A 17104-nucleotide genomic window follows, 5' to 3' on the forward strand; every position below is an offset into this window, starting at 1 on the left:
CGTGGGCTTTCTATAGTTGCGGTGTGCGGGCTTCTCATTGTGGCGACTTCTCTTGTTGTGCAGCACAGGCTCTAGGCGCGCGGGCTTCAGTAGTTGTGGCACGTGGGCTCAGTAGTTGTGGCTCACGAGCTCTAGAGCACAGGCTCAGTAGTTGTGGCCCGTGGGCTTAGTTGCTCTGCGGCATGCGGGATCTTCCCGGACCAGGGCTCGAACCTGTGTCCCCTGCATTGGCAGGAGGATTCTTAACCACTGTGCCACCAGGGAAGCCCTACCACAGGCTTTTGGGGGAGATACAGCTACTATCCCCATTTTACGAATGAGGAACCGGAGGCCCAGAGAAGTCAAGAGTCTGGCAGAGGTAGTCTCTGATATCCACTGACAAATACTACTCTGCCAAATAGTAATAGTTCATATCCAATTAAATCTGTCAATAATCCTAGGCAGGTGCTACTTTTATTCCCTACTTTGTAGATGGGGAAACCGAGGCTCAAAGAGGTTAAGTGACTCCCTCAAGGTGCTATAGCCGGTAAGTGCAGGTCAGGATTTGAACCCAGACTCAAACTTGTGCACACACGGTGTGAAATGAATCTCACAGGGCCTGGCTCACTGTGTGTTGAGGTCTACGAATAATTCTGGCTTGCTTTTTGTCTTATTCTCTGAGACAGTCATTTACTTGATAAGCAATCACTCCCCTGGCAAATGCTTGGGGTGAGAGGTAAGCAGACTCCAGGGGAGGAGACCGGGCCCCTCTCTCAGCTGGCAGGGGCTCAGGAAGTGATGAACCCAACACTTTGGGTCGTAGGGACACAAGAATTTGCTCGTCCTCTACCAGGATGCAGCCGTGAGGCTGCTGCCCCCCCCAAATCTCTCCTTCCCAGTGATGCCCCCTCCCGACTCTCAGAGAGTTCTGTCTTAGGTGTGACCCACATCCATCTCACAGGTGCTCCTTATGTCATTTTTATTTTTAACTTAAAAATATATCTTTGGGGAATTCCCTGGCGGTCCAGTGGTTAGGGCTCCGAGCTTCCACTGCAGGGGGTGCGTGTTCGATCCCTGGTTGGGGAACTAAGATCCCGCATGCCAGTGGCGCGGCAAAAAAAAAAAAAAAAAAAAAAAAATCTATATATATCTATATATATATGTCTTTATTGTCAACCTTCAAAGACTTCCCCGTTGCTCACCAAACGAAGAGAAATGCCCAAGCCTCGCAGTTACATCCTTTCTCAGCTGGGACCAATAAATCCTGACAACTTTATCACTTCCTCTTTCTTATATGTAGCCTTTGCTACTTACAGCCAGAACTGCTCACAATTCTCTAAGTGTTTACAGTACTTTTAAGCCACCAAAATTTCCGTACTGATCCTTCTATTAGAATATCCGTTCTGCCCCATCTTTTTCTGCCACAATCCTACATATGTTTCAAAGCCAATCTCAAATACCACCTCCTCCAAAGAAACCTTTCTTGACATCTGTGTCTAATATAACCAGTATACCCTGGGAATTTAATGTTTGTTGCATATGTGAATGAAGGAACCCCAGCCAAAATGTTCCCCCCTTCCTTGTCATCTCCAGATATTTTTATAGTCTTTGTTGTTTAATTAATAGACATTAATTAATTAATTAAAAGTTGTTAGCAGTTTTAGGTTTATGGGAAAACATTCTTTATACAGTGGGGCAATACAGTGGGAGCACATCATCCACGTCATTCTGAAGCTTGCTTTTACGGCTTAATATCTTACAGATCTTTCTATATTCCCAGCATTGAGACCTTCATTCATTGGCTTCATTCATTCAACAAACTTTTATTAAGTGTCAGTTGTATGTCAGGCACTGTGAGAGAAGCTTAGGATATAAAATTGAACAAAATAGACAAAGCTGTTGTCCTTGGAGAGCTGATATTCTTTCTGGTGGAGCAAGATGGACAGTAAATGGTAAAGAATAAGGAAATTATTCAGTACGTTAGAGGATATGCTCTGTAGAAAAAAGAGAGAGCAGGGTGAGGGGGAGGTGGAGTGGGGAAGGACCTAGCGGGGGCAGGTTGCAGAGTGCAGGGAGCCTGTAGAGCCACTTTGAGGGAGTCTCAGGCCGGGAACGGCAGGACCTAGCAGTGTTCCATCACCTAAAAGCACAGGGATGAACTTAGCCTGGCCCTATTGCAGGGTGCCTGTCATTTGCCATCAAGAACAACGCTGCAACAAATACCGTGGCGATCTGTCTTTTTGCCCAGGTGTGAAATACCTGTAGAATCAATCCCTGGCCGTGAACTACAACATACTTGAGAGCGATCACCCAGTTGCTCTCCAAGGACGCTGCACCAGGACCACGAGTCCTCCACAAAGCGCTGCCCCGGGCGCTCTCAAACAGGTAGACTCTTCTGGCCGGTCAGGAGGTCACTCACATTCCACCAGGAGAGTTTCCAGGGCAGACATCAGCTGACTCGTGGCGGGTCCCCCAAGGCAGGCACCGGAGGTTCACTTGCAATTGCGGGGGTTCACTTGCAGTTGCGGAGGTTCACTTGCAGTTGCGGGGGTCACTTGCAGTTGCGGAGGTGTGCAGCGCTTTCTGAATGGGTTGATGGGCAATTGGATTAGGGGCTGAAGGCGCCACTGCCGTTACTCAGAGAAGCCACCAGGGGGTGCAGGAAGCCCCAAACTCCGGGGAGATGGACCTTGTAAAGGGCATCTGGACGCTTAGAACCTTCTCACTGGGGTTGTGTGGGGCCTAAGTGCCAAGGTGAGAAAAAGGTGGAAGGTGGTAGGAAGGAGGAAAGAGAGCAGGGGAAAAGAAGACGCGGGAGAAGAGGATTAGGGAAAGGGGCTTCCAAGGGTGCCCCCAGACCAGTTTCAGGACTTGTTTGCTCCCTGATCAGGGCTCGCAGCATGGTGCAGACCCCACCAAAGGGAATACAATCTCATATCCATGAATTGAACTCAAGAGTCCAGAACAGACTGGAGAAAAAATTCACAAGATAAATATGTACAGTATGATGATTCCATTTGTGTAAAAAAATTATATTCTCCACAAATAAAAGCTACATATTCTTTAGGGCTGTGTGTGTGTTTACCACATATACGTCTATAGGAAAAAATCTGGAAAGATGAATTTCAAATTGACAACAGTGGTTACCTTTGGGACTGTGTGTGTGGAGGGGGTCAGGGAGTAGGAAGTGGAATGGGAAGTGATTGAAGAGGACTTTAGACTTAAATGAAATATTTTACTTTTCTAGGAGTCTATAACCCTGTTAGTTGTGTAACCTAAAATTAAAAATTGCTGAAAAAAAGAAAAAAAATGAAGAAAAAGAAATAAAAGAAACATCAAATGCCATCCTAGTGTCGCATCAATAGAAGTCTTCCATGCAGCTCAAGGGGGGTGACAGCCTCCTCTGCTCTGCTGAGAGCATACCTAGGACCTCCTTTCCTCTCCTTGGCTCTGTCCTGTGTGAAGAACAATGACAGCTCAAGGCACGCCAAGAGCTGAAGTTGGGGGGAATTGTGGTGCCACCTGAATGGGGTGTGCAGATGGGGGAGCACGCCCCTTACCCAAGTTGAAAAAAACTGGGCTGGAATGGGAACAACTTTCAGGTGTGTATGTGGCAAATGGGTCCCTGCTGACAGACCTCTGCTGGGCGCCCTGGGGCAGGATTCCAGGAGCGAATGATGGTGGAAATTCCAGCCCAGATGGGGTAGAGATTTCCCATCTAGCTAAGTAGGGAAGGTGTGGGCTAATTTGGGGATTTGGAATGTATGCAAGATGAGGCATCATGATGCTTCCTAGGAATGTAGGAATGCCAAGGATGGACTCCCAGCATCCTATGGGAGGTTGTGGGGGATTTAGTGAAATGCCCACTCAGCTCTGGGATACAACAGCTGGGAGGCCAGAAGGAGCAGCCATTGAGATGGAGATCAGACCTCAACCGTAGGTGGGCCTCAGTATCTTCATCTGTAAAATGGGTGAGGGCTGGGGTATGGTCTCTGATTTTTTTCCAGCCAAGGATGTTCCAGGGTTCATACTTTTCCTTATGGCCCTCAACCTGAGGATTTGCAGTTCCAATCATTAGCCACCAGAGGTCGCCTCTGACAGGCTTGAAAAAGAAAAAAGCCAGCCTGGTCTGAAGAGGAACCTGAGGCTGGGAATCTCTGTCTTCCTTTATCTCTCTTTTACCTGAATATTGATTGAGATTAACTCTGTCCCTGCACCAGGGATACAGCAAGGAACACGGTCTCTGCAATGGAGCTGCTCTCTCCTCTCCCAGCTCCTGTTTTTCTCGCACACCCCACATCTAATCTCTTAGCAGATCCTTTGGGACCCAGAATCGGGCCACTCGGTACCCTTCCACTGCCACCACCCTGTCCAGCCTCCTTCATGTCCTGCCTGGACTTCTGCGGTCATCTCTTCACTGGCCATCCTACTTCTCCCCCTTCTGCCCTTCACAACACGGCTCAGAGCCTATCCTGCCTCTGCTCAGAACCCTCCCAGCCCTGCTCGGTTCCTCCCCATGGACCGGCCCTGTGGGGTTCTGCTCCCATCATACTGAGCATGGCTTCCTCCCTCCCCCCTCACTGTCCACTCCAGCCACACTGGCCTCCCTGCTGTCTCTCATGTGTCAAACTCGTGCCCTGCCTCAGGACCTTTGCCCTTGCTGTTCCCTCTACCTGGGGCTCTTTCTCCAGGCAACCCCATGGCCCCTCCCTCACTTTATTAAGGTCTCTGCTCAAACTCACCCTTCAGAGGTGACCCCTTATTAAAATAGCCTGGTTGCCGACTCTGTCTCCCTGCACATGCCGTTCCCGTTTTCTTCACTGTGCCCTTGATGCTGTGTTACGTGTTCTCTCAGATACCTTGTTTGGTGTCTGACTCCCACCAGCATCAGCTCGGCAAGGGTGGGGACCATGTCTGATTTGTTCCTGGCTGAGGCCCTGGTACCTAGTTTGTGCCTGGCACACAGATAAGCTCAGGAAATATTTGTTGACTGATGAGTGACAGGGGAGACCTTGAGAAGGGACAGCTGGGCATGAGGGTAAGAGTGATTTCAGGTCCATGTGTGAGTGACAGGTGGAGGGGAGCTGGGCTGCACTGATGGAGGGGGAATCCTCTCCTGCTGGGGGGCACCACACCCTCATCTCAACCTCCTCACACTTCTCTCCCCCACCCTCCCGCAATGCCGCTGACTTGCTGGGGGCCAGAGGCAGGCTTCTGACCCCTTTGGTGCCACAGGCCTTGTCTTCACCTCTTCCCTCTGCAGGACTGTGTGTCCTGGGTCCTCAGGAAGCACCCAGACCCTGGAGACAGGGCATCTGGGTCAGGCCTGGGCCTGTTTCCCCATCTGTCTAGTGAGGTAGCCAGTGAGAGGCAGATGCCCAGGCCCAGGTCCAAAGGGGGGGATGGGCTGATGTGAAGGGGCTGTGCCCTCTGCCCCTCCCCACTCCAGACACTGGCAGTGTGGCCGGGCCCCTCGAGGACAGCTAAGCTGTTGGCTTCCTCCCTGGCTCCAAACCTGAGAGCAAATATACCGGGGAGGGAACAATCAGTGGCAAGGCCTGGGGAGCTGCTCAGAGCACCAGAAGCCAACCCTGAGGGGAGAATCAGGGGGTCCCAGGGGAAGGAGCCCCAAGCTTCTGGTTTTCCCAACCCAGAACATTCTTCCCACCTCGCCCAGGCTTCCTTCACTCTCATGGCATGTTCACAATTTTGGCCATGCCCAGAGTCTGCCATAATGATTGTTTCTTAACGTTTTTTCTTTAAATCAACTGGCTAAGATTGAATTCGAATAATTTTAGACACACAGAAAAATACAGAATGACATTATGAACTACATACCCAATACCCAAATTTAACATTGGCATTTTCCATATTTGCTTCATCTATTTCTTTATGAAGTATCAATGTGAATTATAGATAGCATCAATTTTTGTCCCCAAATACTTTAGTTTGCATGTCCAAAAAGTAAGGCTATTTCCAGGACCACTGTTTCACTTAATAATATCAACATTTCTCTGATATCTAATATTTAGTGCACAACTGACTTCCTTAATTTTCTCCAAAATGTGTTTTACAATTGACCATGGATTCATTGTAAAAGGAAACTTGACACACGAAATGAAAAGCATGTATCTTCTGTCATGAATAGAATGTACCTCTGGAAATGGAGACAGTGTTTCAGGCTGATGCAGTGCCCAGGCTGCAGCTGAGGCCTGCTCTCTACTTGTTATGCAGGAGACTAGTGGGCACTGGTGTTAAACACAGAGCAGCAGAGAAGACTTTCTCACTGATGTAAGGAGACTTGAAAAGGACTCAGAAAGGGAATCACCTTTTCCACATTGGGGTCAGAGTTATTTAATGCAGGACTGGTCTGCAGGGGTGGGGAGGTGTGGGCGGGCCAGGAAAGTGGCCCATTCCCAAGACTCCAGAAGGTTCTGGGGAAGGACCTGGGATTCCTGGAAGACCATGCTGCAGCGGGAAGAACACTGGAGGGGAGTTGGGAAGGGGTGGATCTGTCCCTGCTCTGATTTGGGCCTCTGTGTTTCTGTCTGTAAAGCTGGGGAAATAGTGATGCCAGGACAGGTCTTCCACCCCACCCCTCCCCCGCTCCTGCCAGGGATCCTGAGGACCTGCGTGACCTTCGTGCCCTGGCTTCCCATCTCTTCCAGCTCCATACCTCTTTCTCTGTTCCCCTCCTGTGCTCTGGCTGGGTCTTCCTGCTCACTCTCTGGGCTGCAGCCCAGACGTGACTTCCTTCTAGAAGCCTGCCCTGCCCCCTCGTCTGGACCCCACAGCTGCCTGTGATCACTCACAACTGTAATCCCTGTGCCTTCTCTGTCTCCCCCACTGGCTGTGGGCATGGAAAGCAGAGAGCTTCTGTCTTGTTCACCACTGTATCCCCAGCCCCTACCCCAGTGCCTGGCACATAGTAGGAGCTCATAAATTTGTTGAATGAACAAATGATTATTATTGCATTTCTCATCCCAATCTCTTTGCCTCTTCAGGGGTTTCAGAATGGGCATTTGGTCCTTCATTCACTCACATATATATATATATATATATATATATATTTACATTTTCTTTCTCCATTCATCTGTTGATAGACACATTGTTTCCATGTTTTGGCTATTGTAAATAATGCTACAATGAATATGGGGGTGCAGAAATCTCCTTGAGATAGTGATTTCGTTTCCTTTGGGGCTATACTTGGGAGTGGAATTGCTGGCATGGTAGTTCTATTTTTAATTTTTTGAGAAACTTCCATACTGTTTTCCAGAGTGGTTGTGCCAGTTTACCTTCTCACCAATAGTGCACAATGGTTTCCCTTTCTCCACATCCTCACCAACACTTGTTATCTCTTGTCATTTTTTTTTTTTAAATCTCTTGTCTTTTTGATGACAATCATTCTAACAGGTGTGAGGTGATATCTCAGTGGTTTTGACTTGCATTTCCCTGATGATTAGTGATGGTGAGTACCTTTTCATGTACCTGTTGGCCATTTGTATGTCTTCCTTAGAGAAATGTCTATTCAAGGATCAATCCCTTGAAGCCCATGCACTGCAATGAAGAATGGCCCCCCTGCTCGACGCAACTAGAGAAAGCCTGTGCACAGCAACGAAGACCCAACACAGCCAAAAATAAATTAAAAAAAGAAAAAGTACTTTACAGGATCAATTCCTTATGAGATATATGATTTGCAAATATTTTCTTCCATCCTTTCGGTTGCCTTTTTATTTTGTTAATTGTTTCTTCTTTTTTAAAAAATAAATTTATTTATTTATTTAATTTTTGGCTACATTGGGTCTTGGTTGCTGCACGCAGGCTTTCTCTAGTTGCAGCCAGTGGGGGCTTCTCTTGTTGCAGAGCATGGGCTCTAGGCACGCAGGCTTCAGTAGTTGTGGCATGTGGGCTCAGTAGTTGTGGCTTGCGGGCTCTAGAGCGCAGGCTCAGTAGTTGTGGCACACGGGCTGAGTTGCTCTGTGGTATGTGGGATCTTCCCAGACCAGGGCTCAAACCCATGTTCCCTGCATTGGCAGGTGGATTTTAACCACTGTGCCATGAGGAAGTCCTGTTAATTGTTTCTTTTGCTGTACAGAAGCTTTTTCGTTTGATGTAGTCCTAGTTGTTGACTTTTGCTTTTGTTGCTTGTGCTTTTGGTGTCATATCTAAAATATTGCCAAAACCAATGTCGAGGCATTTTATACTCATGTTTTCTTGTAGGAATTTCACAGTTTCAAATCTTAGGTTTAAGCTTTTAATCCATTTCCAGTTAATATTTTGAGTGTTGTAAGATAGGGGTCCAATTGCATTTTTTGCATGTGGATATCCACTTTTCCAAGCACTATTTATTGAAGAGACTATCTTTTCCTCATTGAGCATTCTTGGTTCCTTTGTCAAATATTAGTTGACCATATATGCATGGGTTTATTTCTGGGCCCTCGATTGTTTTTAATACCAGTAACATACTGTTTTGATTACTATAGTTTTGTAATATTGATTGATGTTTTTAAAAGATCTGCCTGCACTGGGTGGAAGATGGATGTGGGGAGAGAGGGCAGGAGTGGCCCAGAGTCTGAAGCAGGGTCCAGGCATAGATGGGACAGGTGAGCCCATTTTGTGCCCATCCCCAGGGTGAGGAGTCTGAGGAATCTGTGATGAGAATGGGCCTGGGGCTTGCAGTGTCTGGACCTGCGGGTTGGGCCCCAGCAAGAGAGAAGGGGAGGTGGGGCTCCTGCAGCACCGCAGGCTCATTTGCATCTGATTTGCATATAGAATAGAGAGGTCAAGTTGAAAGCTGAAAAGGCCTGCTCCAGGCCCTTAGGTGGAGGGTCTTGGGTGTTAAGTTTCCACAAAGATTCTGTCTCTGGGGCCACGACCTTCCAGTTCTAGAGGGGCTCTACTCCCCCCAACTGCACTCTGGCCTGGCCCTGCCATCTGGGGTTGGAACACTAGGAGAACAAAGGTCCCTCACTCTCAGAACACTCTTCCCCTGCAAAATCCCATCTGTCAGGCACAGCCTCTGACCTTCCAGGCTCACAGGCTGTAGGGTTGGGGAGGGGAGACCCCCGAGCCCTGAGGAGACCCAAGCCTCCCCTCCCAGCCTCCACCATCTGTCCTGGTCTGCACAGGCGTCCTCTTGCTTCTGCCGCCTCATCAGCGTGATCCAGGCTAGTCACCTCCCCTTTCTGGGCCTTGGTTTCCCCATGTGTCACACGCAGAGGTGGAATTGGGTGGAGTATCATTTGTCACAATTAGAAAAATACTGGGGAAAATATAATGGAATAGGAACAAAACGGTGTTATTAAATTCTAGTCTACCTTCAAGTAAAAGAAGCCGGGCACATTTATTTCCTTGAGGTAACCAGACTTGGTGCAAGGGAGGAGAAGAGGAGTAACTTTGACTCTAGAGCTATACCATTGAGTACAATAGCCACTAGCCTTGTGTGGTTATTTTCATTTAAATTAATTAAAATTCAATAAAATTTAAAATTCAGTTCCTCAGTTGTGCTTAATCACATTTCAAGGTCTCAATATCCATGTGTGGCTAGTGGCTACTCTACAGGACAAATATAGAACATTTCACCCACACAGAACATTCTAGCAGACAGTGCTGCCCTAGAGGATTTAGTTGGTACATCTAATTAAAAATAGTTATCCCTCTTTTCTCCTACTGTGGGAAACACTGGGTTTGATTTTTAACCTCACAGTGAAAACCACCATCTCTTTCTTTCTTTTTTTTTTTTTTTAGGGTATTGTACTTTAAAAAAAAATTTTTATTGAAATATAGTTGATTTGCAATATTGTATTGATTTCAGGTGTAGCACAAAGTGATTGAGTTTTTTATATATATATTCTTTTTTAGACTCTTTCCTATTATAGGTTATTACATGATATTGAGTATAGTTCCCTGTGCTATACAGTAGGACCTTGACTATCATCTCTTTCCACTCTGACTTGCCCTGGTGTCAGGTGATGGCCTAAGGACCATTTCACCATCACAGTCTAAGGGATGAACATGATGGGCATCTAGGGTTTTAGACTGAAGGGATTCTAAGGATTTGATGACCTCAGGATTTAAAAATTCTGGGATTTTCAGGTTCAAAACTTGTCCCCACTCCTGAAACCTGAAGGATTTGGGAGTGGAGAGCTGATGGAGCTCAGCTGGGGCCAAATCCCCCCTGATCCTCAGGCTTGTCTGCTACCTCCCCTACTTCCCTCGGCAGCCCACTGCCGCCTACCCCCAGAAAACTGTTGGATGCCCTAGTTTGTGCTGGCACCTGGTGCAGCTGGCTTCCTGGCTCCAGGACCCAAGCCCGTGTGCTCTCTACCAGGATTTGAGGAGATCTATCAGGAGCCCCCGTGATTGTGCTGTATAATCTCTGATATTGTCATTAGCATAGCACCTTTTTTATTGAGCCACACTCTGGCCAGGTTTTGCTGGCATCATCTTGGGTGCTCAAGGTAACACCTTACAATGTAGGTGAAATTATTCTTCTGATTACAGATGAGGAAACGGAAAGTGCAGAGTTGAAGGAACTTTCCCAAGTCAGTGGGTGGTAGAGCTGGGATTGGAACCATGACTGGCTGACCCCAGAATTCCCAGTCTTGACCTTAAACTGCTGCTCTTTATGTTTAAGATCGAAACTCCCCTCTGTGGCCCACAGACTCTCAGCAATTTAACATCAGTCTCTTCCTCTGCCTCCATTCTAGCCACTGGCTTTTTGGCTCACATGTACTAAGCTCATTCTTACCCCAGGCCCTTTGCACATGCTGCTCCCTCTCATCCTTCCTCTTGATTTCCACATGGCTGCCTCTTTCTTACCCTTCGTGTCTCACCTCAGAGGAGAGGCCTCCCTGAACATTCTATATAAAGCAGCCTCTTTTCTTTCATGCCTGTTTCTTTACTTTGCTTCATTTTTATTTATAACATTTCTCATTTCTTGGTTCACTTGCTCATCTATTGTTCTGTCTCCCTCACTAGAATGTAACTCCTTGTGTTTTCATCTCTCTTCCTAGTAATTGGCACAGACCAGGGGCTCAGATAATATTTGTTGAATGAGTGAATACATCTTGAAATAAGACAAGAGGAAGTCAAGGAGGGAGGTCTGCAGGGGCCTCCAAACAAGTAGCTGCCATCTCCTAATTGTCCAGACAGAAAGCTGAGCCTCAGAAAGATGGAGAGGCGGAGGCATGCTCAGCCCCAGCAGCAGCTCAGTGATAACAGTCCCACCTGGACAGCTCAGCCCTGTTTTTATACTTGCCAAGCCCTTTCTCAGATGCTATATCCTGGGAGCTCTCATCACCTCCATTTACCTGATAAAAGCCCGAAGCCTGCAAGGTCAGGAGACTCTCCCAGCTGGGAGGGTCACTGTAGTGTCAGAGCAGGGGTCCCAGGTTTCCTGTCTCTGCAGGTGCTGGCTTCACTCTCAGCCCTTGCTGGGGCAAGGGGTTGAAAAGAACAGACTCTGCGTCCAATCTCCCTCCCCGACACAATAGAAAGGGGCCACAGACCTGTCCACAGTGAGCTTTACTCACTGTTGGGTTTTACTCTGATGGAACAGCCCAGGATTCAAGCCAGAAACTTTTTAGTGGAACCAGATTTTCACTCTGACCCATACCAGTAATTCCAATAGTAGTGGTGGTAGTAATCATGAGGTTTGTTGATCACTTACCATATGTGACAAGTCCCGTGCAGAATGCTTGGTTCCCATTGCCTCATTTGACTCTCATAACGTCCTTGTGAAGCGATATCACCATTCCCAGTTTGTAGTGGCGGAGACGTAGCTCAGAGAGGTGGAGCCACTTTTCCAGGATCACACAGCCAAGAGAATGTGGAACCAGCATTTGAACACAAGTCCATCAGGGCCCCCGACCTGCACCAGTCACCCCTCTGGAAGGCCCTTGGGAGGAGAGAAGCAGGGAGGATGGGGGATGTACGGGAGCAGTGGACAGGCTCTTTCTCAGTTCTGTTCTCAAATATTAATTGAGTGCCTGCTGTGTACACTGGGCTGGACCCTGGGGTGTGGGAGAGGAGCAGGCCAGTCCCTGCCACCCCTAGTGCTCACTGTTGCCTTCATGGGGAGAGTGGACCTGTAAGTGGACATGCAACACAATCTGATACATCGGGAAAAATCCAGGAGACTCGGAAAAGGGTCTCCCAGCTCAGCCGGGGAGGGGGACAGGAAAGGCTCCAGGAAGTGACTTCCACAGGACAAGGCGGAGTGAGCCAGGAAGAGCATGGCAGGTGGTGGGCACACAGGGGAACATCAGGGTGGTGGGTGGGCACAGCTCCAAGCAGCTGGATGTTGTAGGGTGGGCTGCACAGGGCTGGGGGTGGGAGAGTGGAGGCTGCGAAGGCTAGGCTCTCCGGGTGCTCCTGCTGAGCTGAGCTCTCCCCTGCTGCGTCTCCTGGCTGCTTCTTCCTGGGAATCCAGGGGGACTGGTGCCCCATCTCATGGCTCTGTGGTTGCTCTGATCCTGCCTAGTTTAGAATCAAATCCTTTCTAAGGACAGAAACCCAGAATCTCGCTTGGGTTGCGTATTCAGGGCACCTTTCTGAGTCCACTCAAGTTGAATGTTACTACCTCCATTGTACAGATGGAGCAATTGAGGCTCAGAGATAGGAAGGGCCAGCAGGGCGTGTCCTGGAATATCCCCATTGGAAGCTGGGCCTGATTCTTTGGCAGGTGGAACCTGGCCCCCTGGAGGCACTGCGGTAGTTTGAGAGGCATGTGTGGTGGGGACTGGAGACTGAGGACAGTTCCTGGGTCTGGGAAATCTGGTCCCAGGGGAAGCAGCCTGTAGTTTAAGCGAGGCACTGGCAGAGGAGGAAGGGCCCCTTGTCACATCCTGGAGACGCACCTTCTATACATGGTGTTTTCACTGTTCCTGTGGGCTGTTTAGGAAGTGTTCTAAGGACACAGGACTTCAGGGTTGAGTATGTTTGGGAAACAATGGAGGAAGCAAAGAGAAAGAGGAGTTTCTGCTCCAGGCCTTCTCAGAGTCTTTACTATGGTTAAGTGCATTGCCAATCTCTAACTGCAGGAAAAGTGGGCAAAGAAGTGTGGACCCTGCCTTCTGGGAGCTCACAGTTGGTAGAGGAGATCCAGACACAAGAACACACTGAATGTCAGGAGGCTGGAGAGCTATGGAAAGAAATGTGAATGATGGGGGGGAGGATGAGGGTTTTCCCTGGGAGGATGACACTGAGCAGAGACTGGAAGGACGTGAGGGAGGAGGTGAGGAGGCAGCTGTGTCTAGGGGAAGAGAGGCCCAGGCAGTGGGAATAGCATGTGCAAAGGCCCTGAGGCAGGAGGGTGCTTGGTGTATTTGAGAAACAACAGGAGGTTCGGTGGCTGGAGCAAGATGGGCTGAGGGGGAAGGTGATAGGACATGGGGTTGACAGGGATCAGCTTCCAAAGGCCCCCGTATTCAAAGCTTGTTGGGGAGCCCTTGGAGGGTTTGGGCAGGGAGTGATGGTGCCTGGGGACACGCTGCCTCAAGAGCTTGTACTATCAAACAACCTCATAAGAACGGTAGCAGAAACAACAGCCATAGGGTGTAGAGGGTCAGTCAGGGTATCATGCCTCTGATAAACCTGGGAGGTAGGCATGGTTAACACCTGTTTTCCAGGTGAGGAAACTTAGGCTTAGAAAGAAGTGCTTGCATCTACATAGTAGGTGCTCAAAAATATTTCTGGAACAAATAAATGAATTGAGAGAATATTTTAAAAATCTTTCCATATCACTTAATATTCTTCAAAAACATCATTTTTAATGGCTGTATGGTATTCTGTTCCAGTCCCATTCACCATGCATTGCCCTGTGGCCAGGAAATTAGGTTAAGGTTTTTTTTGGGGGTGGAGGGGCATTAATAGCAATGTTATAGTAAATATTATTGTTGTTAAATCTTTCTGAATCTCTTTCATTATTTGGTTAGGGTCAGTTTCTTTTTAGAAACAGTTGCTAGATCAGAAATACAGGACTATTGACACAGCACAAAATTTCTCAAAATTTTTTGAGAAAATTGACTCTGTTGCCCTCCAGAAAGAACATCTCAATTGACTCTCTCAGCTGCTGTGTTGGGAGGGACATATTTGGGCTGAGTTTTCTTTTAATTCACTACCTTATTCTGTTCTCTCATAGAATATCCTTAAAAGTGTTGTTTATTTTTTTAAAATAGATAATATGTTTATAAGGTACAAAATCCAAAAGGTTTAAAAAATACTTTCTAAAAAGCTTTTCTCTTTCCCCTTTTCCCCAGTCAGCCCAGTAGCCACCACTAGGACCAGTTTCTGGTGAGTCCTTCCAGAGAAATTCAGATACAAGGAAATGTGTATGGAGAGAACACCCTTTGAATTAAATGAAACAAAACAAAATACAGCCATGGGGTGCACAGAAAATAGGGAACTGACATCTGAGGCTGATTTCATCTTGGTTTCAAGCTGAGTGAAGAAAACACTGCCAAGCATACACCCTGAGCAAACCATAATTCAAAAAGACACATGCACCACAGTTCATTGCAGCACTATTTACAATAGCCAGATCATGGAAGCAACCTAAATGTCTGTCAACAGATGAATGGGTAAAGAAGACAGGGTACATATATACAATGGAATATTACTCAGCCATAAAAAGGAATGAAATTGGGTCATTTATAGAGACGTGGATGGACCTAGAGACTCTCATACACAGTGAAGTAAGGCAGAAAGAGAAAAACAAATATTGTATATTAACACATATATGTGAAATCTAGAAAAATGATACAGATTGGCCATTTGCCTGTTTGCAAGGCAGAAATAGAGACACAGATGTAGAGAACAAACGTATGGACACCAAGAGGGGAAAAGGGGGCATGGAATGAGATTGGGAGATTGGGATTGACATATATACACTAACATGTATAAAATAGATAACTAATGAGAGCCTGCTGTATAGCACAGGGAACTCTACTCAGTGCTCTGTGGTGACCTAAATGGGGAGGAAAACCAAAAAAGAAGTAATGTATGTATACATATAGCCGATTCACTTCGCCGTACAGCAGAAACTAACACAACATTGTAAAGCAACTATACCCCAATTAAAAAAAAAAAAAGAAAACACTGCCAAGGTCAGGCTGCCGGAGGAGGCACCGGAGCAGCCACAGGCCTGTGTACAGGGCGGGATGTTACTGTTGCTCACGTGCTGGGTCAAGATAAGGCATAAGGATCCTCCAGCTCCCTCCGCTCTGGACACACTAAGGACAGCTTGGCCACCTTCTTATTCTTACGGGCTCTCCCTCCCCACCCCACACAGTGGGGAAGGGGAAGGACTGGGACGCTTTCAATGACTCTAAACTGGCACCAGGTGCTTAACAAATCCTTGAAATAGAGGTCGTTACCAGTATGTTGTTGGCACATGAAGATGCTCAGCGTCCTGGAATCTGAGTGTGTCCAAATAATCTCTCTTTGTGTGGCCTGATTTGGAATCCGGGGGAAGTTCCTTCTGCCCTCCGTTTGCCTCACTTTCTTAATCTGGGAATGAGGCTCAGGGTTTTGGTGTTGTTTGTTTTAAGCTCCAGGGCGTGCAGGGCAGAGGCAAGCTTCGAAGATGCAAGAGTCAGCAGGGCCTTTATCCAGGCATCTCAAATATCTCCCAGCTCCTGATTAAAACTATACATTTCAGAGAAAAATTAGACCATGACACCATTGTTGTCATTCCTATTTTAATTACAGGGAAGCCGAGGTCTGAGAGGCACTCTAGTAATGTGTTCATATGGTCATATGCTTTTGTAAAATTTTCCAAAGTGAGGTAATTTAACCTCATTCTGTTAATACCACCATCTCCTTCCATTCCGACTTCCCCTTGTGTCAGCTGATGTTGGAGTGAGTGTGAGCATTGTGGGGATCTGGCTAAGAGGACCCTGACATTTAATTTGGGTTCAGTGGTTTTATTTATGTTGTTTCCAGTCACTTTTGTGAGTAGATAATTATTACCAACTGCCCTAGTATAGGAATGGCTTCCAGGAATACCCCTACCTGGCACACTGAGCTGACTCACCTGGCACTGTGACATGAAAGTGCAGAGTCAGAGGTCGCAGCTCCATATACATGGATGGTCTTACGGTGCCCAATACCACCAGTATGAGGTAGTAGAGGAGAGGTTTGGAATGTATACATGGAACCGGAAGCTTGTTTATGGAAAGTTTTATGGAGGTATGTCAAACAGGTAATTCATAAAAATAATGTTATTTTTCTGGACTTTGTAATCTTTGTAGAATTTGTCATTTGTTGAGGTTTCTTTTATCTTTCTAACCAAATCACCACTTTATTACCTAATTTTATATCTGTAATTATGTAGTCCTTTTCTTAAATAACACTCCCTAAATTGTTTAAGCCCCAGGAAGTACAAAGTCTGGACCTGCTCCTACTCAGTTTTCTCTCTGTCTTTTAGGATCACAGACCCTCCTTGCCTCTCCTCACTGCTACTGTCAAACTGCAGTTACACGGTAATAGAACAGAATGGCTGAGAGGACTCCTGGTGGATCCAGACAAACCTTAGTTTTCTCATCTATAAAATAGGAATATTAATAGAATCTCTCTCCTCAGACAGTAATGAAGGCAAATGAGAAAATGTGGGTGCATTTGAGCACAGTCTAGCAGAGGGCACAGTTAGTGCCAGGTTTGATATTTAGCTGGTCCTCACAGACTCCCTGTTTATGATAGTATCTGTTCTGATATGGTTAGCTGGTGCCCATGCCAGAACATGCAGTCATTGTTAGCTGTTTATTATTAGGCCTCCTCCCACACCTGTCCAAGGCATGTACACAGTCAGTGCTCAGTCACTGACAATTCAATCAGAGAATGAAAAACACCACCTGGGATAGAAAGAGGCTGAGTCCAAACTGAGCAATGCCCTACACCCAAACAGTGACTCACAGGTAAAAAATTTGCTCATCTGGAAGGGGTGTTAGAGTTAATTTTTCTAATCCTCTTTAAAAAAAAGGCATTCTTTTTTTTCCCTTGACTGGTTTAACTATTGGAAATTTGGAAAATTCATACAAGCAGAAAGAAGAAATTAACTGCTGTTATTATAAATGTTTATACATAAATATAGTACATGTGATATTACCATTATGTATTTAATGCA

This window comes from Balaenoptera physalus (assembly GCF_965194825.1).
Source record: "Balaenoptera physalus genome assembly, chromosome: 16".
NCBI classification, from domain to species: Eukaryota; Metazoa; Chordata; class Mammalia; order Artiodactyla; family Balaenopteridae; genus Balaenoptera; species Balaenoptera physalus.